The 25,393-nt window shown below is 33.7% G+C and overlaps 1 protein-coding gene across 1 annotated transcript in view; it reads left to right on the top strand.

Annotated features, from left to right (window-relative positions):
* Positions 1-25,393, top strand: part of LOC125073721 — a 260,493-nt gene that overhangs the window by 54,671 nt on the left and 180,429 nt on the right. The gene's annotated exons all lie outside the window — the stretch shown is intronic.

Below are 25,393 nucleotides of genomic sequence, written 5' to 3' on the forward strand. Positions count from 1 at the left end.
AACGACGGTACCACAAACACCCAGACCCAAGACAACATAGAAAACTAATGAACTTTTTCTACATCGAATCGGCCGGGAATCGAACCCGGGACCTCGGAGTGGCGTACCCATGAAAACCGGTGTACACACTACTCGACCACGGAGGTCGTAAATAATTAATAGTAATTAGTTTGACATATTTGTTATTGTATTCTTTTCTTGTTTTTTATCTTTCTTTGTACTATCCTAATATATTTAAGCAGAAGTTTAAACTTAATAATAAGTCTAATAAATGTAAACACTGATTAGGAAGTCACTGGCCCCTAAGATACGGGTTCTCCTAGTTTAGGGGTACAGAGCCTCTTTCATGTATGTAATTTGCTGTATTAACAATAAATATATTTGATTGATTGATAAAAAGGGTTATTATTTCTTACACCACTTACCATCAGGTGACCCGTGACCCATTTGCCCGTTCGCCTACCAATTACATAAAAAAAAAAATTGGAAAAAGGAAGAGTTATAATTTAGAGTTATTATTTTTTGACAAAAATGAATACATCTCGAAAAGATGAATAAAAATAATAGAGATGAATAAGCTAATATGTCTCCTGTTCTGCGTAAGTAAGGTTTCTTCTTTGTTTGAATAGAAAATTAGGAAATAATTCCATTCGTTTGCGGATTGGTTGACACAAGCAGGTTTCCTCATGATGTTTTCTTCACCGCGACGCTCGAGATAAATCTATAGACATTGGTATATAAAAGTGAAATACTAATCACATATTAATCACGAAATCTCAGAAACTATAACAAAAACAAACATAAAATTTGGCAAGTAGGCTCCTTATAGGGCTCCTTATAGGCATCCGCTAACAATGGATTTTACGAAACTCCAACCCTAAGGGAGTATGACGGGAATTGAACGTTTTTGTTTTATAAATTTCGCGCGAATAAAGCCCCAGGTTCATCTAGTTACATATAAAGACAAATTAAGCACGTTCAATACCAGGGGTGCTTGCCCAGGTTTGAATATACTATCCTCGCTTAAGATTCAGGTGTTTTAACCACTGACCCATTGCTTTTTTCTGCGAATATGACTCGATATTTTCACCAAGAGTAAGTTGATTTTAATGAGCGTATTGAACAATTTACAGGCATTGTTAAATTTAAATTATTTCATTAACCAGAAAATATTTGCCTCGAATAGTTTAAAGAGTTAATGATTCCAAGTTATTATTAATTTTCGTTATTTAAATTAATCAGGTCGGAAAGTTTTAGGGAAGCCAACAGTTAGTGCCCCGGGGATACGACTTCGGCTCATTATTAAGTAACCTGAGACCTTTAACTTTGTTCGAGATTATAATCTTACACCTTGTACATTATATATTGTTAATTATATACGTTTGAATTATTGAGTTCGATTAATTTTGCGGTCACAAGCAAAGATAACTTGTTACTGTGAAGTTATTGTGAATATTTAGACAGCAATATCTTTGTAGTAGGGCTTTGTGTGTGCACATCTGGCTAGATATCATCTACTCGTCAGATATTCTGCGAAACAGTAGTATTGTTGTGTTCTAGTAAGTCGTGTAACTACAGGTACAAAGGAGATCACATCTTAATTCCCAAGATAGGTGGCGCTTAGGCATGTAAGGATTAGATAAAATTTCTTACGACTCTAATATTTATGAGCGCTGGTAAGCACTTACCATCAAGTATTAGCCAGTCCACTTATCTACGTAATATATAAAAAAATATTACTACTAACGACCTGAATATGATTTCCCCATTCCGACGCAAAGGAGGAGAATCGGGAGATTTGCACGGCTTGAAAAATGCCTGCGCTTAGTTGACTCCGATGGGCAATGATTATGAAATATCTAAAACGTATTTAAGAAACTTAGAATGAAAATATGTATGGAAGTTCACCTTTATTTAATGTTTGAAATGTGTAAATCGGGGTTTTGGATTCTATTTAAATCTATAATTAAAATATAGTTCTCCCAAAAACCCAAAGGTGTAATGTTTTTGAAAATTCACTCCTTAAGGGGGTGGAAATGAGGATCAATATTTTATATATAAGTTTGCCTTATCTTGATGTTTGGATTATGGAAATCAGTCTTTAGCCATCTGCTATCATAAGATAAAAAGACAATCTTGTTAGCTCTTTTGAAAATCCATTCTATAATGGAATTTAATAGAGATTGTAAATTTGTTTGGACGAGATTATCTGTAGGCAACGCAATGTACTAAAAAATCTAACATTTGAGTGAGCTCAGTCAGGTCTGTATAAAGTTTCAGGTGATATATTCCGTCGGGTACACCGCTAGACACTGTTAATATGAAAAGCAAGAACAAATGTATATATGTGTGTGTATAAATATATGTGTTATTAACTACCGCTTATTTCCGTTTTTAAATCATATGTCAAAATTCAATAATAATAGGATTACAATTTATGTGTAAATATAGATATTGTATGATACAAAAAAAATATATAGATGTAGCTTTTTTCAAAGTATAGTAGCGAGGCCCCATTAAGGAATTACTACTATTCCTATTTGCCCCAATTTAAGCTTAAAGCTGGAGTTAAGAGTGGAGACGACGACGACGATAGCCCAAGGAGTCAAGATCGATCCTGCGACTTTATACAACGCTAGGCAGCATTAAACCATAGCGCTACAGACGCTTAAATCTATAATGTACAAAAATCTAAATGACAAAATACTAAATCAGCATAAATAAAACTTACCTACGCTAGAAGAGAAGTAAATTGGCAAAGGTTTCAGTATATTTTATTATTAAATATGAAGTTGGGCGTCGTAGTTTCACTCGAATTTAGCGTATTGACGTGACGAGCGTAAACTTAATGTGGAATATAATACATATACTATACATATAGTCATACATTTTCTGATTTAACTGCGGTACTTAAACTACGCTCTTAAAACTAACACAGCTCTGTAACTGTCGAACGTGGAGAGTAAACTTCCGTGCACATATTCAAATTTAAACCATACTTTATTTTATGACTTTAGTTATGGCTTTGTCATTAGTTCTGCGTGAACTTCACTTAATTTAGTTCACATCACTCGTAATGAACATCGTATTAAATTTAATTAAATAAAAAAAATAATTTCTAGGTTTTTTTCTTTAAGGAGTTCCATTGTCTACAACCAATCAGGTCGTGTTTACCATAAAAATGCATTATAGTCGGAATTGAACCAATATGTAAAATTTAACTGCGTCGTCTCAGAGGAGTTTTTAATGCGGCTTGCAAATATTAATCTACAGAAACATTGCAAGGTAAAAAAACTCGTAAATACTACCGTGGTCCTTTTAAGAACTGACATGTTAGATATGAATACAGAATAAACAATGTAAATTAGGTTTGCTTTGAGTTCAATAATATCATGGAAACAGGAAGGCTATCTTCTATGAAAGTTAAGATAAATTGAATATTAAAATTCCTTCGATGAAGAAATATCTATAACTTGAGTCTACAGTAGGTTTTTTCATTGTAAACTGTCTCGTTTTTCCTGTGGCTTACAACGCTATAGATCCAATGACTCATAAATTTTAATCCAATTGTCAAGAAATTCTGAGCTTTGAACGAGTACAATAAAAAGTTAATACTAAACTCTTTCCAATCTTTGTGTCTTGCTTGATCGTTGGGTCATTAAAGCGCTCCTTTACAGTTAGCTAGTCTGTCTTTACTATTGCTGTCATGGCTGAAATTAGTCAGGGGAACATCTTCATCGCCAGCATAGAGAATAATTCACTGCTTAGAATTTCTTCTCGTTTTCTTTCCATATCCCTGCACCCTTTTTTATTTCTCAAATATCTCAACATACTTTCTTTTCCATAGATTTCGTCTCATTTCATCTCCTTTTTTAATTTTAAAAGCATAGAACTATATTTCTATTGATTATCATCAGTTTCACCTCAGAATATAAATTCGTGATTGAAACTAATAGTAGCTTCCCGCTTCACTCGTTTATTTAATATTTCAAATTTTATACAATACAAAATCAAATACGAACTCTATTCCTACACATTACTTGATATTGTACAGGGGGTTCGAATTGTCTTTTGATTTAGACTGTAACTACATCATAAATTTAACATAATTTCTGTTAAAGTCCCGATAATTGCGTTAATTAACATTCACGGAGTGGGTATAACGTGTCCCGCGGGAGAGAGGCGAAGAAAGCGCGGTGCAGCATTTTAAGCGAATTAGGTAAAAACTTTATTCTCCCAAGGCCCATTCTAATTAGGAGACTGACTTCGATACGAGGAATAAGATATCGCGGTAAAGTTACGTCATAAATGTTTACGACGACACGAGTTTAAACGTCATCTTATAGGTCACCATCGCCGATAAAGACTGTCACCATATTTGTTTGGAATCTCACACAACAACCTCTTTCTTACTTATCTTAACTAGCTAATTTTTTTAACCTTATTGCATTTTATATATAAAAATAAAAAAAAGCTAAAATAAAATCTTCCCATTGCGTCCATATTGATGGTCATTGAAATATTTTTAATTAATGAAAACCAAACTAATATTGACTATAATAAATTAAGACAATAGCGAACGGTTTACTTGAGCCTGGAGATGTGAAGAGTCGCAAGGGCCTCCTAGCACAAGCTTTAAGCTTATTTGGCGGGGTAAATAGAAATATTAGTAATTCCTTAAAATGGAGCTTTGCTACTTCTGCTAAAATACAGCAACTAAGTGTATATTATACGTACCGCGCACATATGTAAATGGGGTAGAAGTGAGTAAGATACAGAGCATGACGGCAAAAGCCATGTCGTTTGCCGTGACGGTATACGAAGCAGTCAGTCAGTCTTACCCGAGAGGCGCGCCACTAGACGGTTCAAAACAAAAATGTAATTTATTCAGACTACCGCTAAAATAAAAATTCTATTTACATCATGAAATTAACTTGTTTTAGAAAAATAATTTCGTCATATTATCCAAAAAGAATTATTCCGTCAAAGTTTTAATATTTTTCCAATATTCCTAAAAGATAAATTATAATTCACCTTCGATAACTTGTCGGAGGTAAACATTGTGATAGGTAAATGGAATTTCTGATAGAATTTCTCATAGTAACGTGTTGCGATGAGAAAAGTCTATCAAGTTTTGCAAAAATTTCCTTTAACCTCTGAAATAATAAAACTGTTAGAAAGAGTCGAAATCTGTTTCCGAACAGTTTTGAGTAATTCTTTGTGAGCTGCGTTGTGAACTCTTCGTGAGAATCAATCATCAAGCAATTTGTATTTGTAATTCGTCTCCTCGAATTATAATGCAAAAGGCGGGACCATGAAAATAGAGCAATAAATTTTAATGCAAAATCAAAACGTATTTTTCTTAATAAGTCATTATCGATTAATAATAATTAAAGCATCACTTTCCGTGCGCTCTATCTGCCTTTTGTTTTATAATTCTAAGTTCGTCTCGTGCTTAACGGTGAACAATAACATTATACAAAATTAACGGCCTGTAAATATCCAACCGTCTTCAGGCGATGTCCCTCTCACTTTGGGGGAAATGTTTGTAGCTAACTCCAAAATGTTATTCTGTTCTGAACAGAAGATCTTTGTTTAGTGGTGTATGTCTAATATGTCAATAGACTAATCACGGTCACAGATAATATCTACGTTTGTCAAGATAACTCACAGTAACCATTTTTATGTTTAAAAAAATAGGTTATTTGAACCATTAAAACTCACCGAAATACATAACACTAGTTTTCGTCCTCAGCTTCAGCCGCGCGTAATGGTTCAGGTGTTGGATACATGTTTCCGAAATAAAAAGCCCATGTTCTGTAATGTATCTCTGTACCAAATTCCATTCAGATCCGTTCAGCCCGTCTGGCGTGATTGAGTATAAAGCATCCATCCATCCAAACCTGACTCTTTAATAATATTAATATGATTAATTTTAAGCAATTAATGAAATTTTTCATTGTGAAATTTCAACCAGTAGTTTAAGAAATATTACGAGATATTTAAATGAGCACGTGAAAAATATGCGGGGCGTGTTGTACGGTGCATTAGCACAGTGCGGGCGAATAGCGAATGTTTATACCTCTTTGTTTAAAAAATAGCCCGGTGTTAAATTAATATTTCACCCACACGACGTCGGGACGGGGAGCTAGTTGTTTATAAAATATTAATCGTTCCCGCCTGAGTGTGGAGGTTCGGGTAAAAAGGGTAAGTTGGTACGTGAGTGCCGGTGCAATTACAGAAATAAGGAATACCTATAAAAATTTGGATCTCATATTAGGTAGCGTATTGACAATTTCGGCTACCTTTGTATATCGCCATTGACCTTTATCGGGTAGGATATTTGCTATCTTTGTTTTATTATTTATTTTATCCGACTATAAAGTATAATCTTCTGTACATACGCTTGTAAAAAATTATACCAGAAATTTTTCATAAATGTTTAAGTATCTATAAAATAAAATAAAAACTTTTAACGAAATCCTTACTGATATTATAAATGAGAAAGTGAGTTCCTTTGTTTCTTCCATTGTTACGCTTTCGCGGCTTAATTATTCAATTAGTCATGATTAAATTTAGCTTAAACGTTGACACACAAAAAAGGGCACACAGGCGAAACCGTGGGTTTGATCGTAAATTGACTGCCTCGTTGGTCTAGTAGCTTGATAAATGGCCTCGAATCCCGACGGCCTGAGTTCATACCCCAGGCTGATAAAAAGTTACAGGGTTTTTTTTTTCGAAAATTTCTCAATAACACTACAGTGTCTGGTAGTGTGTACACTTTCACGATTTGGAAAGCAAGTTAAGCAGCTGGTCCTGCACCTGTATTTCCAGCCTTGACGGTTTGCTGTAAGATCGGATTATAAAAGTGAGGAACGAGAGAGTGCACCTGTGCTTGTGGACACACTTTGGCACTGTAATTTGTCCTGCGCTGTTGGCTGTTCTCCCCTGAGATGGGTCGCCGTAACCTATATCGGTCAGGAGACATCATCATTTAGGCCATTTCAAAGAAAATATATGATGCTATTAATTTTATTATAAACAATAAATAATCCCGCTGAGTTCTTTCGTCGGTTTTTAGAACGGAGGCATTTGTTTCCGAGCTGTTTGGACATTTTGACAGTCAATGAGTACTTAACTACAATGTTGAATAAAATATTGTGACTTTTTGGTCGGTGATTAGATCAAGTTATTAGATTAAGTTAAAAATTATATATGATACTAGTTTCAGTCCGTTGGATACAACATATTATGTGAAATAATGTCATCGAAATTAGACACATCAGGTTTCCTCAAGATGTTTTCCTTCACCGGTGAGCACGAGATAAATTATAAACACTAATTAAGCACATGAACATTTAGTGATGCCTGGGTTTGAACCTGCAATCATCGGTCATTTCGGCTCAAAATAAACAAAGCGAGCGAGAAGTCGGAGCACCCTGCTAGTCAAGAAATAATCGTATTTTCTTTTAATTAGGGAGTTCATTGTAAAAGAATCTTATTGTTTTTAACTCTATACAATAATCCGGTCTGACTTCTCATCCCGGAGGATCTAAGTCAATGTAATTACTAATCTGGTTCATTAGGAGTTTCATCTTTATTCTCTCTAAGTTCCCTAATTAATTGTCACCTTTCCCAGATGTTTTCAAGCGATTGGATTGTTCTCGAAACAAAGCGACGTGGTTTTATTTGCGCTTTTCTAAGAAAACTTTATTTATTTCGTGTATTTAGATGTGTATGGATGGTATTTCATCATATTGTCTGTTGCCCGCTCGCTTCGCGGGGCATAAATATATCTAAAAGGGGGGAAAAGGACTAACGGAAATAAAAAATAATTACGGTCCATTCCGCATAAAGAATATTAATATTTTGATACTTGATCTTTGCAAATAGCGTGTTTACAAAAAATACACGTGTCGAAAACTGTTTGTTTATTAGTTATCGTGCCTAAGCCACTGAACCGATAGTAATTAAATTTGACCCTAAGGGAGGTCCAAACTTAGGACATGAGCTTTTATGTACCTCGTCTCTGTTACAACTCACAGCCCTTTGAAACCGGAACACAAAACTTACTAAGTATTGCTGCTTTGCGGTAGAATACATGATGAGTATGCAGTACTCACTCAGATGACCTTGCACTAAGCCCTGCAACCAAATGAACGAATTAACAATTTGTATAATTAACTTGCTGTTTCATCCATTCTAAGTATTAAACTTATCGAACAAACTTGCTTAAAGTTAGACTATAAGGGGTATAAAATTTTACTTCTTCCTATAACTAAATGTAAAGTTATCATAGTTTGACAGCTGAAAGAACGTTGTTCTCACGAACTTTATCAATAATGTATAATGAATTTAGGCAGTCTGTCTGTCTTTTAAGACTCGCTGCATTGGAGTCAATTATCCTCCTCAAAGGCTGCCCGCGTGCAGCGAAAATAATTACTACTATAACTAATTAACCGATCTTTGAACGAAGATTTCTGAAGATGTTTTCTTTTTCGTATAAAATGAACTAAATATGTTGATGTTGTATTCTTTACGACATCGGATCTAAAATTCTGTGTCCCTGATGACTAATTATACTGGCTCACTCAGCCTTAAAGCCGGAAAGTACACTGTTCAATTAGGGAATACAGTAGTACAAAATCCATTTTTTTCTTCATCGAATCATTAATTGAAATTTGGTTGTAGAGCTTTGTACTAGATCTTCTAGATAGGTTACACAATATAGCTTACCGCCAGTTATACTCAATATTGATATGTTCCGGTTTGAAGGGTATTTGATTTAGATTTAATTTAACAAGGTGTAGAACAATGGCCATGCAATGAATTTTTAATATAAGTTACAGTACTAATTTCAATGAGCGGTGATGACTACTTACCATCAAGCTCTTTACTTTCAGTAATAAACAAGTTATTGTCTGAAAGTAAAGAGATAACGACGACATAAAAACAATAAATAAAGTACATGAAGAACTAAACTTCATAATACATAACACGATAGAAAGACAAACAAACAAACGAAAACTTTTAACAAGATATAAAGCTCCACGTCTAGAAAACAAGCTTGTAGTGACGACGAGAGAAGAGAATATCTAATCTGAATTTTAAGACTGAAATTAAATTTTCATATAATTGATGACGATCCGCCTGTCTTCGGTCACAGCGGTCACATCAAAGGGAGACGAGCCGACTGCACATAACACACTGTAGTAGACCAGTAGACACACAGTGCGTAAACACAAGTGTACTCTGTATTCCTTCATAGTATGATGTGACAGCAAATTCGATACCATGAGACGGACTTCAGATGCAGGACGACTTTACGTGTATTTCGAGGGTAAACAATACCAAGTCTCAGTGCCTTCAAACTAAAGGTCTTATTTACTTGTTAAAATTTTCTGCTCTTTGGGATTTCGGGAACTTGGATTGAACCGGTTTCGTGGGCTTCTTACCTACTAAAATCACTGTGATGTCTTCGGCACGGATTGAAAAAGCTGCAAGATAAGGTTGAGATTCGTTATATTCGCGGCCTCTCCCCACTTCTCGAGAGTTTTAAGCAGCTACTAAATTAACTAAGCACTCATATAATTTAAAAGTAGATTGCATTAAATATGAATTGACATCATTTAAATCCTCGGAGTCCACGTAACGGAGCTCAAATTATGAAATTTTCAACATTACCGAGCGGATTAAGCAATTGGACATTTTGACAACTGATTTAATTTTAATCCACTTTTAGAGTTTAAGACACATTTTATTATTAATATTATGTGTGGCCTTTTGAGTGTAATAATTTAATGAGAAGTAATACTCGTAGATGTTGTTCTTTAATTAAAATAGAAGATACTTATAGTTATTTATTTGTTTGTTGTTGTTAATTTAGTTATATAAAAAACACGTGGTCTCATCCTCTTCAAACGTTACCGCCGCGTCCCTGTGGTGTCGAAGCGTGATTATAATTATAGTCTCTAATAATAAACAGGCTAATTATAGTCTCAACCTATAGGTTCAAACATTGACTGCCTCGTTGATCTATTAGGTATACCCTCATAACATATCGAGGTTCTGGGTTCTAAACACAGAATGGGCCAGTAAAAAGTTATGGGGTTTTCTTTCAAAAACTTCTAGGTAACAGCCAGGATCGTGTACACTAGTGTGCTTCGAAAACATATAAAGCTGTTGGTCCTCGATCGGAACTTTTTCCGGTGGTGTCGGATTTCTCATATTATTGGATTATGAGTTTGAGTGTATCTGTGTTAACGCACACATCTGTGCTCTATAATAATATATTCTACGTAGCTGGCTGGTCTCTCTTGGGATTGACTGCTGTGGGCCAAATCGGTCAGTATAACATCATCATAATCAAACTTACATTAATAAATACATAAGTTAGTATATAAATTCAATAGAAAAAAAAATAAGTATTAGAATTGGCAAATAGGCCACCTTATTTAAGAGGTCAACACCCTCCAAAGACATTGGCGCTGTAAGATATATTAATCATTTTTTACACCACATCAACGCAGCACGAAAATTATACCTGCAGTTATACTTGATCACTCACCCTTCAAACTGGAACACAACAATACGTAGTATTGTTGTTTTTCGGTTGAGTATCATATCAACTGCCTGCAAATATACCAGAAAAAAAAATCCTAGTATATTGCTGTGAAGATTTTAAGCTTACCCTATAACACTGCTTCTTAGTAGATGGAATTTTTCTAGCATATGTCACCAATCACCAAAATCAAAAAAAATATCAAAATCAAAATATACTTTAATCGGGTAGGCTTTTACAAGCACTTTTGAATCGTCATTTAACAAACTATTTAAAGTAAAGCTACCACCGGTTCGGAATGTAGATTCTACCGAGAAGAACTGGCAAGAAACTCAGTAGTTACTCTTTTTCGACATCTAAAAATACAGTTATGTTAGTTAAATACAATTATATGTATATGTATGTATGTTATGACTCCTGTCTGGAAGTCAACAAGCATCAACATCAACTCCACGCTTTTTTATCATCAGTATAATCTTGTATCGAATAATATGCCTTCTTTACCAATGTATTTTTTACAATTGACTTTAATCTATGAAACGGCAAAGTTAAAAATGTCTGCGGAATGTTATTATAGAAGCGGATACCTTGCCCCAAGAATGATTTATTGACACTGCGGAGTCGGAAACTACAATGATTATCACTTATTTTATTAAAGTGCTCAATGATAGTATGAATATACATAATATTGTTGTATATCTCTGGTGCTTATCTCGAATAGAATTCGCAATCGTCTTCCCACTTGTTACTCATCGGCTCGTATATTTAATTTTTTATTAATAAACTAAATAATATCTCATGTTAAAAGAAGAAAAAAATGCCTTCAGTATTTACTCATTATAAGACTATGTTACAGATGATAAAAAAGTATCAAATTATTCGGCAATTTTCAGGTTAATAGATTAATTCAGTTATCCTTATGCAATAGACTCACTTATGTAATTTAATTGCTAAAAATAACTACGGAGTGTTCATCTCGGTAAAATTTACATTCAGAAATGGTAGAAGCTTAAAATTTACTGTAATCCTTTAAAATAAAGATTCAAAAGTGCTTTGTAAGACTTTTTTTCGTACAGGAATTTTTATTTTAAAGCATAACATCGTCAGGTATCGCGTTTGAAACTTGTTTCACAGAAAATAACGATTGTATTTGAATTGAAAACGCCTGCCACAACCAGCCTGACGATAAGTCTCATTGAAAAAGTATTTTACCGAAAAAATAATAACTTCGCATATCAATAGCATCAGTCGGATTGATAGATTTTTTTTAACGGATATTTTATTTTTATTTATTGTGTACCGTGGATATAAGCAGGTGAGAAATATGAGTCGAAGCTCTGCCCGAAGAGTTACAAAAATAATATGGTGAGTGAGTTTTCAACGTAACACCTTTCTGTAATCTCAAAAATTTGTATTTGTTTACTGTCTGGTGGCTATACTTAAGAAACGGTTTACGGATCAACGAAACAAGAGAAGATTCTAAAGATGAAGATTTCAAAATCTTTTTCACGACCTAGTTGGTATTACTATACCAAGGTAGCTTATGAGGCCACAAACCCTGAGTTTTTGGTTCGAATATCAGGTCGATGAGAATGTACTGATGAAATATATAAATGGAATACGGTTTATTTTCGTATCTCGGAAAGCACGTCAACCATTTACGCTGAACTCTCTGTAGTTATAGCGGATTGCCATCCCATCATATAATAAGATCGAATGAAAAGAGAGTGCACCTGTGTTTGTTATGGATTTCTTGATGGTAGGGCTTTGTGTAAGGGTAGGTACCAACCAAACAAACAACAATACTTAGTATTGTTATGTTCCGATTTGATAGATGAGTAAGTCAGTGCAATTACACGCATAATGGACATAACATCTTAGTTCCCAAGGTTGGTGGCGCATTGACGATGTATGGAATGGTTAATATTTCTTATAGTGCCATTGTTTATAGGCGAGGGTTACTTACCATCAGATGGTCCATGTGCTCATCCGCCAATCTAACTAAGGTATCGTACACAATTATTTTACTATTCCACCTTTAACATTCGTTTCGATGTTAACGAATACGCGATGTCGTAAAGTTAAATTATGATATTATTCACACGAAACCCATCCAGAAATGTAAACGCGAAATTGAAATAGGTACAGTGGTTAAAGCGTATAATTGCCCTCGCTTCGGAGTTTTCAAGAGGATTGCAGAGAAACACGGGAACGTTGGAACTCGCATTCGTGTTTTAGCGTATTTATGTATAGCGCTTACCAATATTCAACCCTTAGTGACATCTTATATACGATGTTATGTAATGCAAGAGACTGATATATATATAATATTTTTTTTGCGTCAATCACGTGATAACTACTGAACGTATCGCTGAGACCGACAACGCGTTATCTATCGTAGGTTAGATAGGCTAGATGAGCCATTATTATTTTGAATTCCGTTGATCAGCCCTGTCGAAGCGGTCGTGTAATAGCTATTTATTGTCAAATGCTACTAATCTTTTATGTATAATAATATTTATGTATGTCTAGAACTTAAAACTAATATCTCAATATTATTTACTTGTGTTAGTGCTTTGTAGTTCGTTTGTGTGGTCACCATCTACTTACCACCAATTATATGTAGCCAAACATTGTTAAGGTGTTGCTGTGTTTCCGTAGAAAGTATGTGAGAGCCAGTTACTAGTGGATGAGTGAACCATTGTACCTCTGTGGCTTTACATCAGCCACAGAGATAATATTATCATATTAGATTAGTGTATTTCCTTCCACATATATAAACAATATAATATTATTATAAAAAGCTCAGCTGCAAGTTCGCTTCAAACTTCGCTAACTCGTTACGAATGCAAATTACATTTTTATCTTTGCACACCTCATAAAGCTGTCCGCAGTATTTCATTTGTTTTGTGCATTTAATTGTTTTGTGTTGTTGTTTGAAGGCCGAGGACTTGTCGGCCATTTTAGTTTTAGTGACTATTTGGCTTTGTAATTTCAGTAAAACGAATTGAAGTGTAGTGCTTTAGTTTTATTATTAGCTACTTTTTACAGCGGGATTTCTCGCATAAGTCACAGTATTTAAATGTTCCCCTGCTGTCTGAAGACCTGTTTTCCTCTCGCGGAGAATACTTGGATTTGTTGTTGTGGAACTTGACTTGATTGAATATCCGGTTAATTTTTATTTTTTGTGTAATAGGTGGGTGGACTGGTAAATGGGCAACCTGATGTTAAATGCTCACCACCGCCCATACACATTGGCGCTGTTACAAATGTTAACCAGCCCTAATATCGCCAATGCGCCACCAATCTTGGGAACTAAGATGTTATGTCCCTTGTATCTTCTCTCCTTCAAACCGACTGACCGGAACAAAGGAATATCAAGGATTGCCACTTGGCGGCTCAATATCTGATGAGCGGGTGGTACTTACCCAGACAGGCTGCACTAAGTTCTTCCGCCAAGTAAATAATAAAATATAGATTAGGAATACACGTGAAGATGCAGATGCAGATTTTCGTACGAATCATAAAGATTCCTGACAATGTTTATCTTTACCGCTGAGTATGAGCACCTGGTAACTCACGTTTGCCTGAATTGGAACCCTTGACATTTGAAGGCCAACAAACGGGTTTCAATTTTGTTTTGTCAAATCTTCAGCCTTCAACTTGTTATGTGTTGACATTATCTTTTCATATCTTGGTATTTTATAATATAGCACCACTTACTGGCTCAGAAATAGTTATTATCTAACGGTGACATTTTTTTCTCAAATGTGAGATATTTATTTCCGAATCAGTGGTAGGTTGTTGACAATCAATAGCACATTGCTCCACCAAGTTTAGAAACTAATATATTATATCCCTTGTACCTGCATTACACTGGCTCACTCACATTTTAAACCAGAATATAACAATACTAAGTGTTGCTGTTTGGCGGTAGAATATATGAAGAGTGGGTACATACCCAGACGGGATTCGACAAAGCTCTCTACAAAGTATATGCTCAACCTGTTCCGCAAAGATTACGCTCCCAAATGTGATGAAGCCACGGCATGAAAATCACGTGATTGACTGTAATTTGATTATGATTATACATTGAATAAACTTTGTACATTATTCAGAATTTCCAATAAATCCATTTTATTTACCTCAAAACAACATTTACAGCGATTCTTATTTGTATTAAGCAAATACAATAACATATACACAAATCTATTAGCCGTTCAAATATAACTAAATTCAAATAAACAGATATCGAAATTGATTCAACATTAATAAACACTCGTACTTAACTATTTTGAAGCATTTCAAAAGCCAATGTTGAATTAGTGTTCGATGTGAGCACTAAACAGAACCGGATTTGCGAGGCTGAAGGCAACATCAATAAGTCCAGGGTTCGGCGGCAGTGGTAGCGCGAACTGTTGAACTTCTAATGTATTACTTACAGACGCTCAGTTATATTTATATAGGTATAAGATTCTGTCATAAAATCCTACAATTACATTTTAATCTAAGGTCATCTTAGTCGAAGTTCAAACCTGGGTCGTCATCAAATTATCGTGTACTTAATTTGAGTTTAAAGGAAAATATCGTTAAGATATTAGAGATAGCAAGTGTTGGAAGAAATTATGCTTCATGTGCATCCTTCAACCGCATTGAAGCAACGTTAGAATTCGTTCCACGCCTTCTTCAAATGCGAAGAGGAGAACTTTGCCAGCGGTGGGCTTTGCAAACAGTTCATATTTACTTTTATTTTTAAGCACGTTTTATTTGATTTATACGCCTGATGGTAAGTGATCACCACTTCATCGCTAATGCACTACCAACCTTGACAACTTAGATGTTATGTCCTCTGTGCCTCTAGTTACACTCACCCTTCAAACCGGAATACCTAGTATAAACATGTACTTATGTTACATAATAATTATATCTCGTAAATTGATCCCAGTCTTCAAATATAAATTAACGCTTGATCACTTAAATCTTACAATCGCTTAGATCTTAGAAAAAATACTCAAATAAGTTAAATAACTTTGAAACAGCTACGAGCGCCACAATTATTACCGATGAGGAAATTCAAGTCAGACGGCGTTCGTATTAGCCGCCAGCGGCGAATCAATCGCAGTTAAATCAATTTCGGATAATTCGTCCGTTTGTTTTGCTAAATATGAATCAGCCATTTTGATTTCATGATTGCGTTTTATTGACATTTCATTATTCATTAATTTATGTTTATATTATAGAAGATATTATTATTTATTTAACATTAGTCTTATATTAGAATTTATCGTATGATAGTAATGATCGTTGGTTTATGAAAGGAGCGTGTTCTTTTTAATATAACGGCTAATTTGGGCTAAATTAATAATATATATTATGATATAATCTGACGTTAATTTCATAAGCTCTCGATTATTTTAGTGTTTTACTGTGACTTGTTTTTCTGTAAGCTGTAAATTTTTCGACATGTTATAACATTATATGAGTTACCGACTTTATATATTTCATTGTTTTAATATATCACAGAACTAAATATTTTAGTATCTCAGTTGATTATTTCCGTTTAGATTAAAATATTTATTTATTATATTAAGAATATAGTTTTTATTTTGACTCGAAATTGAACTTATAATAAAAGTCGGAAAACTAGGCATTCGTTTGCTAAATACCGACCAAGAACGGTTTGCAGCTAAATAGATAATTATAACGTAAACTTGAAGTATCTCTAATTATATTTTAATTTTATCAATTTACATATTTTACAGTGACATGATGTGTTTATTCGTCAAAAATAAGGCATATTGTTTTGTGCAAGTCGATAAATGAAAAAGAGTGAACTTCATATCCGTTTGACATGAATATTAATTCTACAAGCGTCTATACTAATATTATGATGGCAAAAGTAATTAATTAAAAATTTAGTATGAACATATGTTGAGATCCGGGGAAGGACATAAGATACTTTTTTATCTCACCCCTTGGGGGCAATGAGGATGACGGTTTAAGTGCTATCCCTAAAGTTTTATAAATTTAATTACTAGTGTATATAAACAGAAATTAAAATTCTCGGAAAAACTGAGTAATTAAAAACTAAATTACGAAAGTTCATTATTGATACTGAATTAATGAATTCGTAAATTGCTAGATGCTCCGCGCGGTTTCACCCACGATAAGGAACACCACACACTTGTGCAGTTGGGTTAGAGAAAAAAGCTGTAACTTTAATAAGTAAATAAAAAAACAACACATTTAGTTTGCCAATTACCAGCAAACTATACGTTGAATTAAATAGCGATCTCACATAGAAGGCAAACGTTCCAAAGTTCTTGTATATTATGGTTACTTAGTTCTTTATTTAAGTCCATTCGGAACATCTGATACTTCGTCACTTCGACCATTAGTTTTGCTCTCGGACGTATGCATGCATGCAGACTACAGAGCTCTGGAGGGAAACGTCTCCATGATATATGATCTAAACTGAATTCTATCTACTTGTAAACGTCTTTGTTGAAAGATTAATAATATTGTATTGTTTGAACAGTTTACTGAAACGGATATAGCTGAAATCACTTTAATGGAATTACGTTAGTCCGTGGTAACAAGATTCATTCAATTGTAACCAGTGATTATTTTTTATTCCCTTTATAAACTAAATTTAAGCGTCACTACATCTACGGTGAATTGGTGCGACCAATGTACCAAATATCAATGTAGGAGTCGCAGATTCAATCCTTAGTACTCCCTGGATTTCTTAAATCTTCTCGTCAACGGTAGATTTTTTTAAACTGAACTATGCTTGTATGTATTGGTAAAATCTTCGTAACATAAAATAAAATAAAATTTAACTTTATAAAAATGGCTATTTAAAATATTTTATAGGTAGGTATAGTTTGGTTTTGTAACTGTCTACATTCCGAAAAGTTGGTAATTTTGAGGTACCTCAATAATGTCATCGACGACTTAAAATAACTTGGTTAACCTACTTGAATTAAGACGACGACGATCTCCGTGGTTGAGTAGTGTGTACACTGGTTTTCATGGGTACGCCACTCCGAGGTACCGGGTTCGATTCCCGGCCAAGTCGATGTAGTAGTTAGTTCATTAGTTGTCTATGTTGTCTTGGGCTGGGTTTTTGTGCTACCGTCGTTACTTTTGATTTTCCATAACATAAGTGCTTTAGCTACTTACATTGGGATCAGAGTAATGTATGTGATATTGTCCAATATTTATTTATATTTATTATTTATAAAGTATATTTTCATTATAATAATATAGTGTAAGTGTAGCAATTACTAAATAAAAAACTACTCTATGTTTCGAAGTCTAATAAAATTAAAATATAATAGGAAGTAGAATATGGTAAAATCTATAATATATTCACAATGCGGCAAAGTTTTATGGTTGACTGAATTTAAAGAAATGGCTGAAAGGCGGTCGACGAATACGGATGTGGGGATATCAAGTGTTTTTCCAGGAGAATGGATCCTCAGTAGTGTACTCCAGTGAAACCAGGCCGGCAAAAAGACGACTAGATTGTCCAGTTGAATGAAATCCGTAGACAAGTAGAAGGCCTTTGTTGATCTGTAAGTGGATATATCTGCTTTTGAAGTTGTAACTTCGGAAAAGGTCTTCTAAAAATATTTTATCAACTTAATCCTTACCTTAACTTGATATTTGTCATTGCAAAGCTGATAATATAATTTCGTCTTCATAATTAATACATTGAAACTCTAATCTTATAAAAAAACATCGAGATATTGGGAGTATTAATCGATAAAAGATTATATACCAATATTAATAAAAAAAATGCAATTTAATGATAAAAAAGTAACCACTCCACCATGGTGGAATATGCTCCAAACCCTCTCCTCAAAGGGAGAGGAGGCCTTAGCCCAGCAGTGGGAAATTAACAGGGTGTGAATGTGATGTTAATGTAATAAAAAAAGATCAATTTTATTTTTACAGCCTAGTTATCTGACCGCCCATTTCGAATCGAAGGATTTTTTTGTTGCACGTAATTTGAATTCGGTGATATCGTCGTAAAGGTATTTTGTATAAGAGTTATTTCTTTCCAACTTCTTAGGCCTAATAAGCATGATATAAATATTATTTAAATCTATATAATCGGAATAGTAGTTTCGGAGATTACTGATTAGTATTTAAGGCGAATGAGCCAGTATAGTTACGGGCACGAAGGAGATAAGATCTTAGTTCTGAAGGCATCGGCAACGACGTCATAAGGAATGGTTAGTATTTTAAACAGTGCCTAGTTCTGTGACCACTTACCATCAAGTGGCTAATTTGCCAGTCCTTAATATATAGATAAAATATTTTTCATTTATTGATATTCATCACAGGAATTATAATTATTATTATCCAATTTTAATTAAATGTATTCGTGTAGCTAGGAGCTCATTCTTTGTAACTGAATAGGATATTAAAACAAAGTACGTGATTGGTCCCCAAATAACATTAACCCCCAATTTTCTATTATAATGTACGTGCTGAGCAACTAAAAATTTTATGTATTCGTTTCATACAATATGAACCGTGTTTATGACGTCATATTAGAGTAATGTAAAATTGAATTTAAAGGAGTATATTATATTTATTTATTGTTTGGTTAATTATGAAAGTTTATTAAAAATAAACTGGCTTGTAATAATACTATAAGGATATAAATTACAAATCAATCAAATCCTTTACTGGATTTTTTTCCACTAAGATCTTTTTTTTCTAAATTGAACGTACGTAAACCGAAACAAAAAAATAATCTCCATACCGCTTCATAAGTGACATGGTTCTCAAGTAACACACAAACATCAATACAACCGAAATGATTTTCTTCCTTTTTTGAAGTCGGCAATAAATCAACCACCGGTTCGGAAAAAATACATCAGACCACAAAGAATGACTCAAACTCCGAGCAAAGTTTGTATTCATTTGACTTAATAACTCATTTCCACGTTACAAATTTATTACAACATGTTCAACAAGTGTCTAAATTGCGTAAAATGTCGTGTTACGAGCTAGGATTGCCTTTGAATCAGACCCTCACGTGCCTCACAGTCGGCTCCAAATTGCGATCTACATAACAATAGTCATATCATATCCTATCTGCACATGTAATAAAACTGTAACGATGTATTTGTACATTGTACAGAGACGCTTTTTTCGAAAGATTTATTGCGATGACATATTATTATCAACGCAGCCCAAATCCACATTTATAAACGTCTGCCAACGTCAGAGTAACATTTCAAGGTCAAATTGATGGGCAATTTTTTTTTTTAATTCAGAAGTAGCAATTTTTCTTGGGGCACGGTATCCGTTTCTATAATAGGATTCCACTGTTATTTTTAACTTAATGTATTAAAAAATTCAAATATCGTGTCAAAAAAAACATTATATTAAAGACAAAAAGCATAGCCTAAATATGACTAAAATATAGACTAAATATATAATAGGTGTATAAAAATGTAATTGTACTTAACTGACATACTCTGTAATTAAAATGGTGAAAAAGAGTAACTGCTGAGTTTCTTTCCGTTTCTTCTCGGTAGAATCTATAGCTTTACATTTAATTCAATACTGTTGCATGACAATTCAAAAGAATATTTCGATTTTTTTGACCATTCCTTTCATCGTTTAATGAGCCACATGTCTAAGGAAAAGATAATAAATAAATATTGGATAACATCACATACATACATTACTCTGATCCCAATGTAAGTAGCTAAAGCACGTGTGTTATGAAAAATCAGAAGTAAGTACGGTACCACAAACACCCAGACCCAAGACAACATAGATTACCAATTAACTTTTTCTACATCGACTCGGCCGAGAATCGAACCCGGGACCTTGGAGTAGCATACACATGAAAACCGTTGTACACACTACTCGACCACGGAGGTCGTCAAAGATGCTTATCGATGCCCTTTTTTATTAATAGCGCTGGCTTTCTCATCCATCAAACCAGTATATCTCATCTCGTCCCAGGCAACTCATTCATCAAACCAGAACATAATAATTCGATGTATTGCTATTCGGCGTTACATTAGATTATGCGTGGATGTTTCCGAACCAGGTGAGTTACCTATCACTAAATGATTTTTACGTTTACTAAGCAACTTCTATGTAATATAAATATACATTTCAATTGGTTTTAAGTACCAAACAAATTAGCAATTATGGACAGAGCAAAGATTTGTCGCATGAATTTATATGAATTCAGCTAAATCCGCATCAGTTTACAAAACAAATTCATCATCACAACACTTTTGCCAAGTATCTAATAAACCAAGTTTTAAAATACTTACAAACACGGGCGTCGAACCAATCCCAGTAGACATTCTGGAGCAAGGAATCTAATCGAACATCGACACAAGAACATATGAGAAATGTATCGCTATATTATATTTGTAGCCAATTCTCTGAAAGAATCTGGTACGACGTGTGCTATGTACCATAAAATAAGTTACAAAGGTCTTATATTTGTGGGATATGTTCTGATAATATTCGATGTAATTTAATTGTTGAGCAGGAACACTATTTTTCTTATGGTTGTTCTTGGCAGAATCTACATTACAAGCCAATGGTAGGTTTACATTTAAAATAACGTTGACATATGAAGGTTCAAAAGTGATTAAGCAACAAAGAAAGAAAAAGTGAAAAACTGTCAGAAAACTCAGAAGTTACTCTTTCACCAATCTGCAAAGATGCATCTTGCGTGAAAATCAATGAATTGTAACTCAATGCTTTTCAACTATAAATAGTCTCCTAGCGAGTATTGAATCTTATTTATCAATGTATTTTTTACATGAGATTTAAATTTATTGTTTACTTATACTATTGGAAAATACAACTGATAATTGTCCTTAATATTTACGATTATGCCATTAGTGGTACAGCATACAGAATCGTTAAAGCTACTAACTTCCGTGTATCTATTGCAAGCCATCTTTGTTTCAGTGAAATTCTTCCGATTGTGTAAGATGTAAGCCGAACTTCCTTGAACGAAAATCGAGGCATATCAGAAGTGTCTGAATACCGGCGAGCTACCGGTTCGGAAGACCTTACTTTGCTATCTTCAGTTATCTGAGTTAGAGGTTTATTGGAAACGTGGAAAGTATTGAATTCTGGAAAAGATAGCATAACATTAAACCACTACTACTACATAACATAACATTAAACACAATCAATTAAATCTATAATATTATTTATATTGCACTAAAACTAATTTTCTTAAGACATAAAATTAAAATAAGCCGGAGATAACCCAAAACCCTCGTCTTAAAAGGTGTCTAAACCAAATAATAGTTTACAGCTCATATCTAACAAATTCAACCCTAATGTAACGTATCGCAAGTCGGGTCGTAACGACCGCATCCGGCTCGAAGGATCAACATTTAATACAGCTGGGGCCACCCCGACCCCCGCGCTTAGCAAATAATCAACACAAACTATGCCAATTGTGACCGCTAACCGTAATTGAAACCCTGAACCGATTGTATAACCCTCAAATAAGGATTTTCTAAATCCAATTTTAGTATTTGAATATTAACGATACTAATTTACTGTAAACCTATACTGATGTATGTTAGTATAAAAATATAAAAATAAATACGTATTTACGTTTTACGTTAATACGTATTTACTAGGAGTTACTAGTAGCACTGAGCACCAATGTATTTATAGGTGCTTAATCGGTGATTACAATTGGTTTCGTGATCATCAGTTACAGGAATATCAGGTAGGTGTTATAGCCTGCCCAGGAGGTGTACTATGTTTACGGATAAATAAACTGCTTACTTTACTCCAATTATTATTATTATTATTATATTTCTTACATTTTAACTCATAACTATACGTGCACTACTTTATCATCTTATCACAAGTGAATGAACCAGCAGGGAATTCCCCATTTCTGCAAGCTTGATTGTACGAGTATAATCAAATCAACAACCATATCGTAGAGGTATACTTTTACAAAGGAAATTAAATAATAAAATTAACAATTATTTAAATCATATAAAGTAGATTAATTGTGATATTATTTAAATAAATATTTATGCTATTAATGTAGTATAAATATAAACTATGACATGACGGAATTCATGAGAGCCGCACGATAAAAGTTTTTTAGGCGGTTCTTGTTTGAGGTGTTTTTCTCTAAATTGGTCGCGGTGTTAGAATTTTGACGATCAATAAAAAACTACAATGCTTATGAACATAAAGTGCTTATGGTAAAGATTTTTGAATTTGTTTTAAAGAGAGAGCTTCTTAAATTAATTCTTGGCACAAATTTTCGTTAGAACGCGCCTTGAATCTGGGCGTCGAAATTGTTTTTTATCTATGGCCAGGGTACTCTTTAAATTCCCAGGATAGCACATATTTTATATGTTAGATCAAGCATGAAAACTAGCACACTAAATTTGCCTAAAAATCTTTTTACGTAAATCTAGCGTGACGTTCAAGGACAGACAGCCGTGAGAAGACAAAAAATCATATTTTTATTTTGTATCGATACTGATAATTAGTAATAATTTATTCATGAAATAAATTATATATATTATTAGAATATCTAATTCAATAAAATGTATGTAAAAATGCAACCTTTAAAGATATAAGGTTAGTGACCGACTAAATGAAGTCAAAGATAAAATGATAGTTATAAAGAAAGTCACACGAGTTGGTCTCAAACGCTGAAATCAATAAAAGGAGTACGTAAAAATAAAGTTAGTAAATTATGTGAAAGTTTCGCAAACACCTCACAAAATGTAAATCGAATGGTACAAGCGTCGCTTTTGTTTTCTTCCCGGTAACAGATCGGAATGCGACTAAGTGCAGGGAAACTTGCTGAAATAAAAACGTATTTGACGTGAAACAAACAGGACAAATATAAATTCCGCAAGTTCCGGACGGCTTTTAATCTGATTCGCTCGAATAAGCGAAATGTTTCCTAGATGCACTTCGACGAAATTTTGTTGACACTCCTTCTACTTTTATAAATAGTTTTCTACTTTTATTTATCAATAGTTGTTGCTTCTGATATTGCTTGCGACACGGCTTTTGCACGAGTAATATAATTTACTATCGAACAAGATTCTGATACTGAATTAATGCTATAATTTAAAATAGGTCAAGGTCAATCTATATTCAATATATATCACTTGCCCGTTGGCATTTTGTAAAAGAAATTCGCAGACTTAAAAAGATCCGGCGAACATAATTATTATATTTAAATATGTTAACATTTAAAAAGTCAGTTTTACAATAATATTCTGTTACGCACAATCCGCTGTATTACAATTCTTTTGGATTTACAATTGAATATTTCTGAATGTTTTCTGGCTTAATAGCGGCTACATTCGAATTATTAACCTCGTAGTTTAGCAGTATACGCTTATATAAAAAGTTATGACTGAATTGCAATCATAATCCGAGAAGAATACCATTTGTAAATATAATACTGAAATAAAATAACACTGATCTCACGTTATGCAAGGCAGCAAGGCAGAGAGCAGAAATATCTCATATTTTATATTACATAACTCCTCCTCGCTTCATGATAAAAACGTTCTATTATTAATGCTCCACAATTGTTTTACCTGAAAGTTCATTTCACCCATTTAGTATTTTCATCGCTTTCATTATGATATCAACCTTTCTAAAAACCATCTGTCAAAAACACACCGAATAATAATCCTTTACGCCTTTTCTGACTTTTTAATTGTCCCTTTCATTTTCATCTCCAGAGGCAAATTAGTCACCCTCATTACATGTGTCGGGAAACGTAAAAAGTTTCCAAACTGGGGTCGGAGTGAAAAGTTATGGTGAAATAAATATACCGAACTCTTTACGGTCAAGCCTTTGTGCATTTTATTACAATTATACGGGAATACTCCCGGTCGTTGGAAGAATACGCTTTGAAAGAATAGTTTTTTTACAAGAGTTTTTTCAAACTTGCTTTTGTCGGATTCCGCTGTGTTAAAGAGCCCGTATGGTTTGTTTTAATTCCCTTTGTTCGTTTCATTCTCTTCAGCTGCGAATAATTTAATTATCCCTCTGTGAGTTTTTTTACACTAAGTTTCAATTTTTTAAAGATTATTATTGACTCAGCTATTATTATTTATACTTATGTTAAGAAGACCAAGTTTTACGTCATTCAAACATTCACTCATGAATAATGCTATTTTCAGTTCCATTCTTGTTCTTTGAATCTCTTTCGAAAGTATTTTTTCATGCAAACTATTCGCTTTGGCTCAAAAAACAAATGCCGTTACTGTATAAATAGATATGAAAAGACTGATGTACAGAACTTGTATTTACTTTAAAACTTTTGGGTAACAAGTTTTCAATGAATTTCAACTCCATTATTTATAATTAAGTTTTTTATCTAAAAAGTAATATAAAAAAAAAAACTATTGATCGCTTTTTGGTCAATATTCTGAATTTCTGTGATGCGTTCCCGTGCGGTGAAATAAAACATCGTCGAATGGAAATCTGCAAATGTGTGTCGACAAATTCGTATAGGAGCTGTGGTTAGGAAGCATAAGCCCAGTAGTGGGACAATTATTTGCTGTTACTACTATCAATTATTGGCAATCCGACAATAATTAATAGTAATGAATACTCGACTAAATTAACAACCAACATGAACATTGCGAAATAAACTCTTATTAAATCAACTTCCCAATCTGTCAATAGAAAAGACGCAGAACTTGAGGAATAAAAACTTATTCGATACCGGGCGCAAACTACATACAAATTCCAAAAGTTCGGTACCGATTGTAGTTAGTATTTTCTTTTGTAACGAAATTTAGTCGACGATTT

The sequence above is a fragment of the Vanessa atalanta genome, chromosome 25, assembly GCF_905147765.1.
Source record: "Vanessa atalanta chromosome 25, ilVanAtal1.2, whole genome shotgun sequence".
In the NCBI taxonomy this organism is placed as follows: domain Eukaryota; kingdom Metazoa; phylum Arthropoda; class Insecta; order Lepidoptera; family Nymphalidae; genus Vanessa; species Vanessa atalanta.